The 18,808-nt window shown below is 37.5% G+C and overlaps 1 non-coding gene across 1 annotated transcript; it reads left to right on the top strand.

Annotated features, from left to right (window-relative positions):
* Positions 1–3,953: 3,953 nt before the first annotated feature.
* On the top strand, positions 3,954–4,061 carry LOC148570965 (small nucleolar RNA R71). Its single transcript, XR_015908061.1, has one exon. It is a non-coding gene; the product is annotated as a small nucleolar RNA R71 (small nucleolar RNA).
* The last annotated feature ends 14,747 nt before the right edge of the window (positions 4,062–18,808 follow it).

Below are 18,808 nucleotides of genomic sequence, written 5' to 3'. Positions count from 1 at the left end.
ATAAAAACTAATAAAAACATCCCTAAAAGTAACTAGATCCTACTAAAAACATACTAAAAATAATGCCAAAAAGCGTATAAATTATCTGCTCATCACAACACCAAACTTAAATTGTTGCTTGTCTCCAAGCAACTGAAAATCAAATAGGATAAAAAGAAGAGAATATACTATAAATTCCAAACTATCAATGAAACATAGCTCCAATCAGATGAGAGGGACTTGTAACTTTTTGCCTCTTGAATAGTTTTGGCATCTCACTTTATCCATTGAGGTTCAGAATGATTGGCATCTATGGGAACTCAGAGTTCAGATAGTGTTATTGATTCTCCTAGTTTAGTATGTTGATTCTTGAACACAGCTACTTTATGAGTCTTGGCCGTGGCCCTAAGCACTTTGTTTTCCAGTATTACCACCGGATACATAAATGCCACAGACACATAACTAGGTGAACCTTTTCAGATTGTGACTCAGCTTTGCTAAAGTCCCTAATTAGAGGTGTCCAGGGTTCTTAAGCACACTCTTCTTTTGCTTTGTACCTTGACTTTAACCGCCCAGTCTCATGTTTTCACTTGACACCTTCACGCCACAAGCACATGGTTAGGGATAGCTTGATTTAGCCGCTTAGGCTAGGATTTTATTCCTTTAGGCCCTCCTATCCACTGATGCTCAAAGCCTTGGGATCCTTTTTATTTACCCTTGCCTTTTGGTTTTAAGGGTTATTGGCTTTTTGCTCTTGCCTCTTGGTTTTAAGAGCTTTTGGCTTTTTCTGCTTGCTTTTTCTCTCTTTTTTTTTCGTTATCTTTTTTTTTCTAATTTTTTTCTGCAAGCTTTGTTCTTTGCTGCTTTTTCTTGCTTCAAGAATTATTTTTATGATTTTTCAGATTATCAAATAACATGTTTCCTTGTCATCATTCTTTTAAGAGCCAACATATTTAACATTCTAAAACAACAACTTCAAAAGACATATGCACTGTTCAAGCATTCATTCAGAAAACAAAAAAGTATTGTGACCACATCAATATAATTAAACTAAGTTCAAGGATAAATTCGAAACTCATGTACTTCTTGTTCTTTTGAATTAAAATATTTTTCATTTAAGAGAGGTGATGGATTCATAGGACATTCATAACTTTAAGACAAAGTTACTAACTACTAATGATCATGTAATAAGACACAAACATAGATAAGCACTTAACATAAAGAAAATGAAAAATAGAGAAAGTAAGAACAAGGAATGAGTCCACCTTAGTGATGGTGGCGTTTCCTTCTTGAGGAACCAATGATGTCCTTGAGCTCTTCTATGTCTCTTCCTTGCCTTTGTGGCTTGATCCCTAGTGATTTTTGGTATTCCTATCCTCAATTGCTTCCAATAATTATGTGGAGGGAAGTGCATCCCCTGAGGTATCTCAGGGATCTCTTGATTTGCAGCCACATGTTCTACCACTGAGCTATAGACCCTTGAGATGAATCTTTCCATCTCTCATGACTCAGAGGTGGAAGCCTTTGTCTTCCCTTCCCCTTTTCTAGAGGTTTCTCCGGTCTTAGGTGCCATCAATGGTAATGGAAAAACAAAAAGCTTATGCTTTTACCACACCAAACTTAGAATGTTGCTCGCCCTCGAGCAAAAGAAGAAAGAATAGAAGAGGAAGAAGAAGAAGAAGAAGGTATGGAGGAGATGGAGGGATGTGTGTATGGATGTGAGTGGTGAATGGAAAACAGAAGGGATGACCATGAATGGAGAGAGAGAGAGGGTGAGCTGGGTTGGGATCCTGTGAGATTCACAGATCTTGAGATGATCCTGTGGTGTCCACAGATCCTGAGGTGTCAAGGATTTACATCCCTGCACCCATTAGGCATGTAAAACGCCCTTGCATACAATTCTGGCGTTTAAACGCCGAATTGATGCTTGTTCTGGGCGTTCAGCGCCCAGATGCAGCATATATCTGGCGTTAAATGCCAGTTCTATGCTTGTTTCTGGTGTTCAGCGCCAGCTTTCCTCACTGTGCATTTCTGGCGTCTGAACGCCAGGATGCTGCTTGTTTCTGGCGTTCAACGCCAGAAACATGCTCTGTTCTGGCATTGAACGCCAGACAGATGCTCCTTACTAGCGTTTAAACGCCAGTAAGATCCCCCTTCAGGGTGTGATTTTTCTTCTGTTGTTTTTGATTCTGTTTTCAATTTTTATATTTATTTTGTGACTCCACATGATCATGAACCTAATAAAACATGAAAGAACAATAAAAATAAAATTAGATAAATAAAAATTGGGTTGCCTCCCAACAAGCGCTTCTTTAATGTCAATAGCTTGACAGTGGGCTCTCATAGAGCCTCACAGATATTCAGAGCATTGTTGAGACTCCCCAACACCAAACTTAGAGTTTGACTGTGGGGGCTCTGTTTGACTCTGTTTTGAGAGAAGCTTACTGTGCCTCTTTTCCATGTTCACAGAAGGATAACCTTGAGTTTGAAACACAAGGGTGTCCTCATTCACTTGAAGGACTAGTTCACCTCTGTCAACATCAATCACAGCTCTTGCTGTGGCTAGGAATGGTCTTCCAAGGTTGATGGATTCATCCTCATCCTTCCCAGTATCTAGGATTATGAAATCAGCAGGGATGTAAAGGCCTTCAACTTTTACTAACATGTCCTCTACTTGTCCATAAGCCTCTTTTCTTGAGTTATCTGCCATCTCTAGTGAGATTCTAGCAGCTTGTACCTCAAAGATTCCTAGCTTCTCCATTACAGAGAGTGGCATGAGGTTTATCCCTGACCCAAGGTCACATAGAGCCTTCTCAAAGGTCATGGTGCCTATGGTACAAGGTATTAGGAACTTTCCAGGATCCTGTTTCTTCTGAGGCAATCTTAGTTAATCCAATGCATTTAATTCATTGGTAAACAGGGGAGGTTCATCTCCCCAAGTCTCATTACCAAATAAATTGGCATTCAGCTTCATGATTGCACCAAGGAACTTGGCAACTTGCTCTTCAGTAACATCCTTATTCTCTTCAGAAGAAGAATACTCATCAGAGCTCATGAATGGCATAAGGAGGTTCAATGGAATCTCTATGGTCTCTAGATGAGCCTCAGATTCCTTTGGTTCCTCAAAGGGAAACTCCTTATTGATCACTGGAAGTCCCAGGAGGTCTTCCTCCTTGGGATTCACGTCCTCCCCTTCCTCTTTGGATTCGGCCATGATGGTTATATCAATGGCCTTGCACTCTCCTTTTGGATTTTCTTCTGTATTGCTTGGGAGAGTACTAGGGGGTTTCAGTGATTCTTTTACTCAGTTGGCCCACTTGTGCTTCCAAATTTCTAATGGAGGACCTTGTTTCATTCATGAAACTCACAGTGGCCTTAGATAGATCAGAGACTAAATTTACTAAATTAGAGGTATTTTGTTCAGAGTTCTCTGTCTGTTACTGAGTGGAGGATGGAAAAGGCTTGCTATTGCTAAACCTGTTTCTTCCACCATTATTAAAGCCTTGTTGAGGCTTTTGTTGATCCTTCCATGAGAGATTTGGGTGATTTCTCCATGAGGGGTTATAGGTGTTTCCATAAGGTTCACCCATATAATTTACCTCTGCTATTGCAGGGTTCTCAGGATCATAAGCTTCTTCTTCAGCAGATGCCTCTTGAGTACTGTTAGATGCAGCTTGCATTCCATTCAGACTCTGAGAAATCATATTGACTTACTGAGTCAATATTTTATTTTGAGCCAATATGGCATTCAGAGTATCAATTTCAAGAACTCCCTTCTTCTGAGGCATCCCATTACTCACAGGATTCCTCTCAGAAGTGTACATGAACTGGTTATTAGCAACCATGTCAATGAGTTCTTGAGCTTCTGCAGGCATTTTCTTTAGGTGAATGGATCCACCTGCAGAAGTATCCAATGACATCTTAGCTAATTCAGACAGACCATCATAGAATATATCCAGGATGGTCCATTCTGAAAGCATGTCAGAAGGACACTTTTTGGTCAGTTGCTTGTATCTCTCCCAAGCTTCATAGAGGGATTCACCTTCTTTCTGTCTGAAGGTTTGAACATCCACTCTAAGCTTGCTCAGCTTTTGAGGAGGAAATAACTTGGCTAAGAAAGTCGTGACCAGCTTATCCCAAGAGTTCAGGCTATCTTTGGGCTGAGAGTCCAACCATATTCTAGCTCTGTCTCTTACAGAAAACGGGAAAAGCATGAGCCTGTAGACTTCAGGATCTACTCTATTAGTCTTAACAGTATCACAGATCTGTAAGAATTCAGTTAAAAACTGAAAAGGATCTTTAGATGGAAGTCCATGGAACTTGCAGTTCTGCTGCATCAGAGAAACTAATTGAGGTTTCAGCTCAAAATTGTTTGCTCCAATGGTGGGGATGGAGATGCTTCTTCCATGTAAATTAGAATTAGGTGCAGTAAAGTCACCAAGCATCCTCCTTGCATTATTATTATTTTTGGCTGCCATCTCCTCTTCTTGTTTGAAAATTTCTGAAAGGTGCTTGCTGGATTGTTGTACTTTAGCTTCTCTTAGTTTCCTCTTCAGAGTCCTTTCAGGTTCTGGATCTGCTTCAACAAGAATATTCTTGTCCTTACTCCTGCTCATATGAAAAAGAGGGAACAGAAAAATAATAATAATAGGGATCCTTTTTACCCAGGTATAGAGGTTCCCCTGTGTGAGTAGAAGAAGAAAAGAATGTAATGTAAAGAAGGGAAGAAAAAAACTCGAACACAGAGAGGGAGGTAGTGTTCTAATTTTTGGATGGGAGAGGAGATGAGAGAGAAAGAGAAATTTCGAAAATTATTTTTGAAAAATGGTTAGTGATTTTTGAAAATTAAAATTAAATTTAAAATTTGAAATAATTAGTTAATTAAAAAGAATTTTTGAAAAAGAGGGAAGATATTTTTGAAAATGAGAGAGAGAGAGTTAGTTAGGTAGTTTTGAAAAAGATAAGAAACAAACAAAAAGTTAGTTAGTTAGTTGAAACAAATTTTGAAAATCAATTTTTGAAAAGATAAGAAGATAATAAGTTGGAAAAGATATTTTAAAATCAAATTTTTGAAAAAGATAAGATAAGAAGATATTTTTGAAAAGATATGATTGAAATTAGTTTTTGAAAAAGATTTGATTTTTAGAATCACAATTAATGACCTGATTCACAAGAAATCATAAGATATGATTCTAGAACTTAAAGTTTGAATCTTTCTTAGCAAGCAAGTAAAAAACTTGAAATTTTTGAATCAAAACATTAATTGATGATGTTATTTTCGAAAATTAGGAGGTAAAGATAAGAAAAAGATTTTTGAAAAATATTTCAAAAATTTTCGAAAATAAATAAGAAAAGTGAAAAGGATATGATTTTTGAAAAAGATTTTGAAAAAGATAAGATTTTTAAATTGAAAATTTGATTTGACTCATAAGAAACAACTAAGTTTTAAAAAGTTATGAAAAAGTCAACTCAAATTTTCAAAATTTATGAGTAAAAAAGGGAAAGATATTTTTTTTTGAATTTTTGAATTTTTTATGATGAGAGAGAAAAACATGAAAAATGATGCAATGCATGAAACTTTTGGATCTAAATATGTGATGCATGCAAGAACACTATGAATGTCAAGATGAACACCAAGAACACTTTGAGGATCATGATGAACATCAAGAACATATTTTTGAAAAATTTTTAATGCAAAGAAAACATGCAAGACACCAAACTTAGAAATTTTTCATGTATAGACACTATGAATGCAAGAATGCATATGAAAAACAAGAAAAGACACAAAACAAGAAAATATGAAGATCAAACAAGAAGAATGGCCAAGAACAACTTGAAGATCATGATGAATACTATGAATGCATGAATTTTTCGAAAATTTTATGCAAACTTTACAACATACAATTGACACCAAACTTAAAATTGACTCAAGACTCAAACAAGAAACACAAAATATTTTTTTTTTATTTTTATGATTTTATGATTTTTTTTTATTTTTCAAAAATTAATGTGAAAAAGAAAAATAAGGATTCCAAAATTTTTAATATGAATTCCAGGAATCTTGTACTCTTAGTCTAATGCTCCAATCTGAGGGTTAGGCATGGCTTAATAGCCAGCCAAGCTTTAGAATGTAACTCAGATATACTGCTCATTAATTATCAAATTAACTTGCCTCTATGCTGATGGTTGGAAGCCAGAGTCTAAATGAATTTAGACATGGCTTTACAGCCAGACAGGCTTCAACATGCTTCATGAAACTCAAGAATTCATTCTTAAAAATTTTGAAGAACAATATATTTTTGAAAAGATTTATAATTTTTTTTCAAAAATAAAGGAAAAATTTTTGAAAATATTTTTTTTTTGAAAACAAAATAAGAAGAAAATTACCTAATCTGAGCAACACGATGAACCGTTAGTTGTCCAAACTCGAACAATCCCCGGCAACGGCGCCAAAAACTTGGTGCACGAAATTGTGATCTCAGGTGACGGCGCCAAAAACTCTGTACGCACGTCCTAATAAATTGTTTTTCATTCACAACTTCGATACAACTAACCAGCAAGTGCACTGGGTCGTCCAAGTAATAAAACCTTACGTGAGTAAGGGTTGATCCCACGGAGATTGTTGGTATGAAGTAAGCTATGGTCATCTTGTAAATCTCAGTCAGGCGGATAATAATTGATTATGGAGTTTTTGAAAATAAATAATAAATAGACAGAAAATAAAAATAGAAATACTTATGTATATCATTGGTGAGAATTTCAGATAAAGGTATAGAGATGCTTTTGTCCCTCTGAACTTCTGCTTTCTTGCTGTCATCATCCAATCAGTCCTACTCCTTTCTATGGCTGGCTTTATGTAAGGACATCACTATTGTCAATGGCTACTTTTCATCCTCTCTATGAAAATGATCCGATGCGCTGTCACTGCATGGCTAATCATCTGGAGGCATCACCGTGGTCAATGGCTGCATCCTATCCTCTTGTGAAAATGGTCCAAATGCTCTGTCACAGTACGGCTAATCATCTGAGGTTCTCGATCATACTGGAATAGGATTCACCCTCCTTTTGCGTCTGTCACTACGCCCAGCACTCGCGAGTTTGAAGTTCGTCACAGTCATTCAATCCCAGAATCCTACTCGGAATACCACAGACAAGGTTTAGACTTTCCGGATTCTCATGAATGCCGCCATCAATCTAGCTTACACCACGAAGATTCTGATTAAGAGATCCAAGAGATAATCATTCAATCTAAGGTGGAACGGAAGTGGTTGTCAGGCACGCGCTCGTGGGAGAATGATGATGATTGTCACGTTCATCACATTCATATTGAAGCACGAATGAATATCTTAGAAGCGGAATAAGTTGAATTGAATAGAAAAATAGTAGTACTTTGCATTAATTCATGAGGAACAGCAGAGCTCCACACCTTAATCTATGGAGTGTAGAAACTCTACCGTTGAAAAATACATAAGTGAAAGGTTCAGGCATGGCCGAATGGCCAGCCCCCATGATCTAAGAACTAGACGTCCCAAGATGTCTAATACAATAGTAAAAAGTCCTATTTATACTAAACTAGTTACTAGGGTTTACAGAATTAAGTTTAAATGCAAAAATCCACTTCCAGGGCCTATTTTGGTGTGTGCTTGGGCTGAGCTTTAGCTTTCCACGTGCAGAGGCTCCTTTTGGAGATGAACGCCAAGTTGTAACGTGTTTTTGGCGTTCAACTCTGGTTTGTGACGTGTTTCTGGCGTTTAACTCCAGACTGCAATGTAGAACTGGCGTTCAACGCCCTTTTGCATCGTCTAAACTTGGCCAAAGTATGGACTGAGGTGTATTTTCGGAAAACAAAAAACGAATTCCAAACACACAAAACTAACCGGCAAGTGCACCGGGTCGCATCAAGTAATAAAAACTCACGGGAGTGAGGTCGATCCCACAGGGATTGAAGGATTGAGCAATTTTAGTTTAGTGGTTGATTTAGTCAAGCGAATCAAGATTTGGTTGAGTGATTTGTGATTAACAGAATTTAAATTGCATGGAAAGTAAAGGGAATGGGTAAATTGCATGAAATTAAAGAGAACAGAAAATAAAGTGCTGAATCTTAAAGAACAAGAAATTAAATGGTAGAAACTTAGAACGCAAGAAATGTAAATTGCAGAATCTTAAAGTGCAAGAAATGTAAATGGCTTGAATTGTAAAGGGAATTGGGAAGTGGATTTGCAGAATTTAAACAAAGAAAAGAAAAATTCAACAGACAGGAATGTAAAAGATAGATTCAATTAAACCGGATCTTAAATGAACATGAGAATAAGCTTGGTGTGACAACGAAATAAGGAAATTAAAATTGAAAGCTATAGATCTCAGGACTCAAGAGACTAGATAGCCAAGTCTAGATCTCACTGCCTTCCTAGATCCAGCAAGAACAATTGCAAAGGAAATAAAGAAATGTAAATTGCAGAAGAGTAGAAGAAGAAGCAATTAACCGAGATGAAAACTCAATGCTGAAAATTAAACAAGATCCCAAGGTGAGATTGAAACAGAATTTCTTCAATTCTCCACCCAAGATCCAAAACAAGAAAAGTAAAGAGTGCTGAGCAAGAACAAGGAAGAAGAGAGATCAATTCTCCTTCCCAATTCTCTAGAATTCTAAAGCAACAATGTAAAGGTGAGCTCTCTGTAAGTGTTCTAAGAATGCCAAAGGAAAAGCTCCCTAAAACTTAAATCCTAAGCTATTTATACACTTTCTTCAAATGGTCTTCAAGCCTTGAATTGGGCCTTTGCTCTTGATGAAATTGGGTTGATAAAGGCCTTGGTTGATTGCTCTTGGAGTTGGAGAAAGATCCATTGTGAACCGGGTTGAACTGATAAAAGTTTGAGTAAAAGTTTGAGGCAAACTTTTACTCAAACTTTTTATACCAGATTGCTTAAGCTTGCTGCTACCAACGTTTGAGCCAAAGTTTGAGGTCAAACTTTTGCTCAAACGTTGGCCCCCTTGTAAATGTGTGTGGCGCCAACGTTTGCCAAAAAGCTTGAGGCAAACGTTGGTGCAAACTTTTCTCCTCCAGGGTGTGCAAGTGTGGCGCCAACGTTTGCCAAAAAGTTTGAGGCAAAAGTTGGCGCAAGCTTTTCTCCTCCAGGGTGTTGGTTTTGTGATGCCAACGTTTGCCAAAAAGTTTGAGGCAAACGTTGGCTCAAGCTTTTCTCCCAAAAGTTTGAGCTAAAGTTTGAGGCAAACTTTTGCTCAAGCTTTTTTTCCTCTGGAGTGTTTTCAATTCTTCCAAAAGTTTGAGCTAAAGTTTGAGGCAAACTTTGGCTCAAGCTTTTTTCCTCTGGTATGTTTTCAACTCTTTTAAAAGTTTGAGCTAAAGTTTGAGGCAAACTTTGGCTCAAACTTTTTGTTCTCTCTTGCTCCTAGCCATTCCTTCTTCCTTCAACCTTCTTCAAAACTCTTTCCACCTATCATCAATCAATCAAAACAATCAAAGCTATGCCCCAAATCATGAGATTGTGTTTCTTTCATAATATATGACAATTATAGCATAAAATCTCATGAAAGTGCATGAATTCATACATGGTTAATTGAATCAAAGGAAACATGGAAATCTACCAAATTGGCTTGCTTATGGCTCAAGAAAGTGCATAAAATCAATTGAAAACAAAAGAAAAAGGCTAGTGAAACTAGGCTAAGATGACTTGTCATCACAACACCAAACTTAAAGCTTGCTTGTCCCCAAGCAAGAAAGGAATTATGCTCAAAGGTTCTTTCAATCAGAATGGATTTGAAAAATTACATGTACTATCCTGTGAGTGAAGTGATCAAGTGACAGTGGGGTGAACTTTAAATCATATGCTCATGCAAGGGCCTCAGTGCTTACTAGTCCTTACATATTGGAAGTCTTAGGTCTTAGGAATTTCATCCAAATGATATCTTGGAGATCTCTCTATAGGTAATCACCTTGAAGCAGCTAATAGTTTCTGTGCTTTGGCCTTGACTCTAAGTGTCATGTCTCAAAGCGGCTCTTTAGATAAACTTTCAATCAATACTCCTAAACCAGTTGGTTTTAAGGTATTATGTGTTAAAGCACCCCTAAGGATTTACTTGCTCAAGCCTCTTTCTTTGACACAATTCAACCACAAGCATTTACTAGGATAACAACTCTTTGAGTTTTTGTTTCTCTTTTCTTTTCTGCCTAGTAATTGATGCTCAGGGCCTTGGGCCATGTTCTTTTTGTTTTTGTATTTTCTTTATTTTTTTTTGTTTTGTTTGCTGCTTCTTGGATCAATAAATGTTTGAGAATCTCCACAACACTTCTTTGAACTCTATGTCCTGCCTATGAGCTCCCATGCAAGTTTTCATAAGCATGCAACCTCAATACATAATTATACAACTAGAACCACCACTTCTCCTAATCTTTTGCTTGCCTCAAAATTTTTTAATTCCTCAATCCTTCTTTTCAAAGAACTTTCATGTGATGCATTTTTTTGAAAAATTGAGTGCAAACAAGTTTTGGAGAGTATGATGTTGTAAATGATCAAGCATACTGCTTATTAAATTTCAGAAAAAAAAACTATACTAAACAGACAGATAATCAGGGAAACAAAACCACTCTCAATCATAGCAGTGTTTGATGTAAGATAATCACTTAACAATACAACCTTTTGGAGTTCGCTTGCTTTACTCCTCATCATCATCATCACTGATCCACACATTCCTCTTTCATCTCTTTGGTTGATGATGCTTAATCCTTCCAAAAGCTTGTATGATGTTCTGCAATGATATTGAAAGTTGCTTGTTCCCCAAGCACTTGAAAAATGGTTAGCATGCATGATTTATTTGTGGGCCTTTTGAACTTACTTTAGTGTGGGAACACCAAACTTAGTACCTTGCCAATGGTTCTCATGCATCAGATTAACCATGTGTGAAACTTTTTTTCTTTTTCAAAAGTAATAAACTGAAAACTAGGAAACAGTAGAATAGTTAACTAGTTTATCTAAATGCTTGAAGCTAGCATTATGCAGAAAGTGAGAATGCGTTTTATGATGAAATTTTGGTGGAACACCAAACTTAGAATCCTTCATTCTCCCTTAGATTGTTTTGGTGTGCAACACCAAACTTAGCTTCTTGCAATATAGATGAAGTTAATTAACCTTTTTATTAAAATAACTATGGAAAGAAAACTACCTCAGGTTGGGTTGCCTCCCAACAAGCGCTATTTTATTGTCATTAGCTTGACATCCTTCATTTTCTGATCATGGAAGTTGAGGCTTCTGTTGCCTTTGGTTTCCCCCTCTCACCGTGGGCTTTTCCTTGATGATTGTTTCTTTTCCCGTAGCCTTCTCACTTTTTTCCATAACTGCTTTCCCTTTCAACCCAGCAGCTTTTTCACTGTTCTTTGGGTCATCTTCAGTGGCCCTTAGGGATATATTTGCCTCTCTCTCGCCCAATTCAGCAAGGTTTTGAACCAGTTGTTCCATTTGCTTTTCAACTCTTTTGAGTGAGGCCTCTTGGTTCCTGCTTATCATCTCTTGATTTTTCCTTATTTTTTCCTGCTCTACTGTCATCATTTCTTGAACCTTCATGTATCTTTCCATCATCATTTCTAGGACATAGAGTCTTTGAGAGTTTGGAATTGGTTGTGGTTGTGTCAACTGTGATGGTTGATGAGAGTCATTTTGGGCAAGTTGTGAGGTAGGATGGGGTTGGAAGTGTGTACATTGGGGTGGTGCGTGATGGTTGTTGTTGTGGGGGTGGTTTTTATGCTGGTTTTTGAAATTGGGGTTGTTACAGTTGAAGTCCCTTGGTCTTTGATTTTGGTTTTCAACCCCCCTCCAGTTGGATTGAGTTCTCTAGGGTGGGTTGTACACATCATTCTGAGTCCTACGTTGGAACATTCTTGAGGAGCTATTTGGAGAGTGTGATCGCTCATGACTTTGTTGCTCATAGTTAATTACTCCAGAACCGTTTTCAGATTGATTCCAACAATGGGGATTTTGAGGTGAGTTCTGTGCATTTGCCACAGCATGTTGCAGCTCATCTACTTTTCTGTTAATCAGCTCCAATTGTTGCTTAAGCTGTTGATGTATCTGCTCGCTTTGGGCCATGATTGCATGAATACCTTCAATTTCCTTCTCTTGTGCGAATGGTTGAACACCTGCCTCTGGTTTAACAGTTCTTTGAGGTGGCTTCAGCTTGACTAGGAGTTCACTCATTAGTTCTTCCCATCCGATGATGTTTCCTTGTGGGAAAGCTTCAAACCACTGAGCAATGTCGTTCATGGTGATGAGTGGTTGCTTGTCATCTAAGGTGGGGATATCGCTCCCATGATTACTGGCATTCATTGAGTTCCCTTCTGTGGTCTGCACAATCACATACAGTTCAAATGAAGATAGAGTATATTTATGCCAGGATATGATTAAAGGGTTAGTTAACGCGATGTGTCAAACAGTTGGTAAACTTGAGAGATTAATGATCGAAAATCACTTCTCTCGTTGATTTATCAAGCTATGAGAATCATATTCAGCAAGTTAAACCAAGAGAACTTCACTCTATTGCTAAAGTGAGGTTTCAATTAGCTCAGGCTAAAATTCAAACAGTTAGTATGTCAGTCAAAAATTAGAGAAACAGAAAAGAAAAAGTGCTTGATCTAGATCTCCACTTCACGTAATCATTGTCAATCTATTTCAATCCCCGGCAATGGCGCCAAAAACTTGATGTGTATTTTCGGAAAACGAAAAACGAATTCCAAACACACAAAACTAACCGGCAATGCACCGGGTCGCATCAAGTAATAAAAACTCACGGGAGTGAGGTCGTTCCCACAGGGATTGAAGGATTGAGCAATTTTAGTTTAGTGGTTGATTTAGTCAAGCGAATCAAGATTTGGTTGAGTGATTTGTGATTAACAGAATTTAAATTGCATGGAAAGTAAAGGGAATGGGTAAATTGCATGAAATTAAAGAGAACAGAAAATAAAGTGCTGAATCTTAAAGAACAAGAAATTAAATGGTAGAAACTTAGAACGTAAGAAATGTAAATTGCAGAATCTTAAAGTGCAAGAAATGTAAATGGCTTGAATTGTAAAGGGAATTGGGAAGTGGATTTGCAGAATTTAAACAAAGAAAAGAAAAATTCAACAGACAGGAATGTAAAAGATAGATTCAATTAAACCGGATCTTAAATGAAAATGAGAATAAGCTTGGTGTGACAACGAAATAAGGAAATTAAAATTGAAAGCTATAGATCTCAGGACTCAAGAGACTAGATAGCCAAGTCTAGATCTCACTGCCTTCCTAGATCCAGCAAGAACAATTGCAAAGGAAATAAAGAAATGTAAATTGCAGAAGAGTAGAAGAAGAAGAAATTAACCGAGATGAAAACTCAATGCTGAAAATTAAACAAGATCCCAAGGTGAGATTGAAACAGAATTTCTTCAATTCTCCACCCAAGATCCAAAACAAGAAAAGTAAAGAGTGCTGAGCAAGAACAAGGAAGAAGAGAGATCAATTCTCCTTCCCAATTCTCTAGAATTCTAAAGCAACAATGTAAAGGTGAGCTCTCTGTAAGTGTTCTAAGAATGCCAAAGGAAAAGCTCCCTAAAACTTAAATCCTAAGCTATTTATACACTTTCTTCAAATGGTCTTCAAGCCTTGAATTGGGCCTTTGCTCTTGATGAAATTGGGTTGATAAAGGCCTTGGTTGATTGCTCTTGGAGTTGGAGAAAGATCCATTGTGAACCGGGTTGAACTGATAAAAGTTTGAGTAAAAGTTTGAGGCAAACTTTTACTCAAACTTTTTATACCAGATTGCTTAAGCTTGCTGCTACCAACGTTTGAGCCAAAGTTTGAGGTCAAACTTTTGCTCAAACGTTGGCCCCCTTGTAAATGTGTGTGGCGCCAACGTTTGCCAAAAAGCTTGAGGCAAACGTTGGTGCAAACTTTTCTCCTCCAGGGTGTGCAAGTGTGGCGCCAACGTTTGCCAAAAAGTTTGAGGCAAAAGTTGGCGCAAGCTTTTCTCCTCCAGGGTGTTGGTTTTGTGATGCCAACGTTTGCCAAAAAGTTTGAGGCAAACGTTGGCTCAAGCTTTTCTCCCAAAAGTTTGAGCTAAAGTTTGAGGCAAACTTTTGCTCAAGCTTTTTTTCCTCTGGAGTGTTTTCAATTCTTCCAAAAGTTTGAGCTAAAGTTTGAGGCAAACTTTGGCTCAAGCTTTTTTCCTCTGGTATGTTTTCAACTCTTTTAAAAGTTTGAGCTAAAGTTTGAGGCAAACTTTGGCTCAAACTTTTTGTTCTCTCTTGCTCCTAGCCATTCCTTCTTCCTTCAACCTTCTTCAAAACTCTTTCCACCTATCATCAATCAATCAAAACAATCAAAGCTATGCCCCAAATCATGAGATTGTGTTTCTTTCATAATATATGACAATTATAGCATAAAATCTCATGAAAGTGCATGAATTCATACATGGTTAATTGAATCAAAGGAAACATGGAAATCTACCAAATTGGCTTGCTTATGGCTCAAGAAAGTGCATAAAATCAATTGAAAACAAAAGAAAAAGGCTAGTGAAACTAGGCTAAGATGACTTGTCATCACAACACCAAACTTAAAGCTTGCTTGTCCCCAAGCAAGAAAGGAATTATGCTCAAAGGTTCTTTCAATCAGAATGGATTTGAAAAATTACATGTACTATCCTGTGAGTGAAGTGATCAAGTGACAGTGGGGTGAACTTTAAATCATATGCTCATGCAAGGGCCTCAGTGCTTACTAGTCCTTACATATTGGAAGTCTTAGGTCTTAGGAATTTCATCCAAATGATATCTTGGAGATCTCTCTATAGGTAATCACCTTGAAGCAGCTAATAGTTTCTGTGCTTTGGCCTTGACTCTAAGTGTCATGTCTCAAAGCGGCTCTTTAGATAAACTTTCAATCAATACTCCTAAACCAGTTGGTTTTAAGGTATTATGTGTTAAAGCACCCCTAAGGATTTACTTGCTCAAGCCTCTTTCTTTGACACAATTCAACCACAAGCATTTACTAGGATAACAACTCTTTGAGTTTTTGTTTCTCTTTTCTTTTCTGCCTAGTAATTGATGCTCAGGGCCTTGGGCCATGTTCTTTTTGTTTTTGTATTTTCTTTATTTTTTTTTGTTTTGTTTGCTGCTTCTTGGATCAATAAATGTTTGAGAATCTCCACAACACTTCTTTGAACTCTATGTCCTGCCTATGAGCTCCCATGCAAGTTTTCATAAGCATGCAACCTCAATACATAATTATACAACTAGAACCACCACTTCTCCTAATCTTTTGCTTGCCTCAAAATTTTTTAATTCCTCAATCCTTCTTTTCAAAGAACTTTCATGTGATGCATTTTTTTGAAAAATTGAGTGCAAACAAGTTTTGGAGAGTATGATGTTGTAAATGATCAAGCATACTGCTTATTAAATTTCAGAAAAAAAAAACTATACTAAACAGACAGATAATCAGGGAAACAAAACCACTCTCAATCATAGCAGTGTTTGATGTAAGATAATCACTTAACAATACAACCTTTTGGAGTTCGCTTGCTTTACTCCTCATCATCATCATCACTGATCCACACATTCCTCTTTCATCTCTTTGGTTGATGATGCTTAATCCTTCCAAAAGCTTGTATGATGTTCTGCAATGATATTGAAAGTTGCTTGTTCCCCAAGCACTTGAAAAATGGTTAGCATGCATGATTTATTTGTGGGCCTTTTGAACTTACTTTAGTGTGGGAACACCAAACTTAGTACCTTGCCAATGGTTCTCATGCATCAGATTAACCATGTGTGAAACTTTTTTTCTTTTTCAAAAGTAATAAACTGAAAACTAGGAAACAGTAGAATAGTTAACTAGTTTATCTAAATGCTTGAAGCTAGCATTATGCAGAAAGTGAGAATGCGTTTTATGATGAAATTTTGGTGGAACACCAAACTTAGAATCCTTCATTCTCCCTTAGATTGTTTTGGTGTGCAACACCAAACTTAGCTTCTTGCAATATAGATGAAGTTAATTAACCTTTTTATTAAAATAACTATGGAAAGAAAACTACCTCAGGTTGGGTTGCCTCCCAACAAGCGCTATTTTATTGTCATTAGCTTGACATCCTTCATTTTCTGATCATGGAAGTTGAGGCTTCTGTTGCCTTTGGTTTCCCCCTCTCACCGTGGGCTTTTCCTTGATGATTGTTTCTTTTCCCGTAGCCTTCTCACTTTTTTCCATAACTGCTTTCCCTTTCAACCCAGCAGCTTTTTCACTGTTCTTTGGGTCATCTTCAGTGGCCCTTAGGGATATATTTGCCTCTCTCTCGCCCAATTCAGCAAGGTTTTGAACCAGTTGTTCCATTTGCTTTTCAACTCTTTTGAGTGAGGCCTCTTGGTTCCTGCTTATCATCTCTTGATTTTTCCTTATTTTTTCCTGCTCTACTGTCATCATTTCTTGAACCTTCATGTATCTTTCCATCATCATTTCTAGGACATAGAGTCTTTGAGAGTTTGGAATTGGTTGTGGTTGTGTCAACTGTGATGGTTGATGAGAGTCATTTTGGGCAAGTTGTGAGGTAGGATGGGGTTGGAAGTGTGTACATTGGGGTGGTGCGTGATGGTTGTTGTTGTGGGGGTGGTTTTTATGCTGGTTTTTGAAATTGGGGTTGTTACAGTTGAAGTCCCTTGGTCTTTGATTTTGGTTTTCAACCCCCCTCCAGTTGGATTGAGTTCTCTAGGGTGGGTTGTACACATCATTCTGAGTCCTACGTTGGAACATTCTTGAGGAGCTATTTGGAGAGTGTGATCGCTCATGACTTTGTTGCTCATAGTTAATTACTCCAGAACCGTTTTCAGATTGATTCCAACAATGGGGATTTTGAGGTGAGTTCTGTGCATTTGCCACAGCATGTTGCAGCTCATCTACTTTTCTGTTAATCAGCTCCAATTGTTGCTTAAGCTGTTGATGTATCTGCTCGCTTTGGGCCATGATTGCATGAATACCTTCAATTTCCTTCTCTTGTGCGAATGGTTGAACACCTGCCTCTGGTTTAACAGTTCTTTGAGGTGGCTTCAGCTTGACTAGGAGTTCACTCATTAGTTCTTCCCATCCGATGATGTTTCCTTGTGGGAAAGCTTCAAACCACTGAGCAATGTCGTTCATGGTGATGAGTGGTTGCTTGTCATCTAAGGTGGGGATATCGCTCCCATGATTACTGGCATTCATTGAGTTCCCTTCTGTGGTCTGCACAATCACATACAGTTCAAATGAAGATAGAGTATATTTATGCCAGGATATGATTAAAGGGTTAGTTAACGCGATGTGTCAAACAGTTGGTAAACTTGAGAGATTAATGATCGAAAATCACTTCTCTCGTTGATTTATCAAGCTATGAGAATCATATTCAGCAAGTTAAACCAAGAGAACTTCACTCTATTGCTAAAGTGAGGTTTCAATTAGCTCAGGCTAAAATTCAAACAGTTAGTATGTCAGTCAAAAATTAGAGAAACAGAAAAGAAAAAGTGCTTGATCTAGATCTCCACTTCACGTAATCATTGTCAATCTATTTCAATCCCCGGCAATGGCGCCAAAAACTTGATGTGTATTTTCGGAAAACGAAAAACGAATTCCAAACACACAAAACTAACCGGCAATGCACCGGGTCGCATCAAGTAATAAAAACTCACGGGAGTGAGGTCGTTCCCACAGGGATTGAAGGATTGAGCAATTTTAGTTTAGTGGTTGATTTAGTCAAGCGAATCAAGATTTGGTTGAGTGATTTGTGATTAACAGAATTTAAATTGCATGGAAAGTAAAGGGAATGGGTAAATTGCATGAAATTAAAGAGAACAGAAAATAAAGTGCTGAATCTTAAAGAACAAGAAATTAAATGGCAGAAACTTAGAACGCAAGAAATGTAAATTGCAGAATCTTAAAGTGCAAGAAATGTAAATGGCTTGAATTGTAAAGGGAAATGGGAAGTGGATTTGCAGAATTTAAACAAAGAAAAGAAAAATTCAACAGACAGGAATGTAAAAGATGGATTCAATTAAACCGGATTTTAAATGAAAATGAGAATAAGCTTGGTGTGACAACGAAATAAGGAAATTAAAATTGAAAGCTATAGATCTCAGGACTCAAGAGACTAGATAGCCAAGTCTAGATCTCACTGCCTTCCTAGATCCAGCAAGAACAATTGCAAAGGAAATAAAGAAATGTAAATTACAGAAGAGTAGAAGAAGAAGCAATTAACCGAGATGGAAACTCAATGCTGAAAATTAAACAAGATCCCAAGGTGAGATTGAAACAGAATTTCTTCAATTCTCCACCCAAGATCCAAAACAAGAAAAGTAAAGAGTGCTGAGAAAGAACAAGGAAGAAGAGAGATCAATTCTCCTTCCCAATTCTCTAGAATTCTAAAGCAACAATGTAAAGGTGAGCTCTCTGTAAGTGTTCTAAGAATGCCAAAGGAAAAGCTCCCTAAAACTTAAATCCTAAGCTATTTATACACTTTCTTCAAATGGTCTTCAAGCCTTGAATTGGGCCTTTGCTCTTGATGGAATTGGGTTGATAAAGGCCTTGGTTGATTGCTCTTGGAGTTGGAGAAAGATCCATTGTGAACCGGGTTGAAATCATAAAAGTTTGAGTAAAAGTTTGAGGCAAACTTTTACTCAAACTTTTTATACCAGATTGCTTAAGCTTGCTGCTACCAACGTTTGAGCCAAAGTTTGAGGTCAAACTTTTGCTCAAACGTTGGCCCCCTTGTAAATGTGTGTGGCGCCAACGTTTGCCAAAAAGCTTGAGGCAAACGTTGGTGCAAACTTTTCTCCTC

The sequence above is a fragment of the Arachis ipaensis genome, chromosome B3, assembly GCF_059453495.1.
Source record: "Arachis ipaensis isolate K30076 ecotype BB chromosome B3, ASM5945349v1, whole genome shotgun sequence".
NCBI lineage: Eukaryota > Viridiplantae > Streptophyta > Magnoliopsida > Fabales > Fabaceae > Arachis > Arachis ipaensis.
This window is presented reverse-complemented; position numbering and strand designations above follow the sequence as displayed.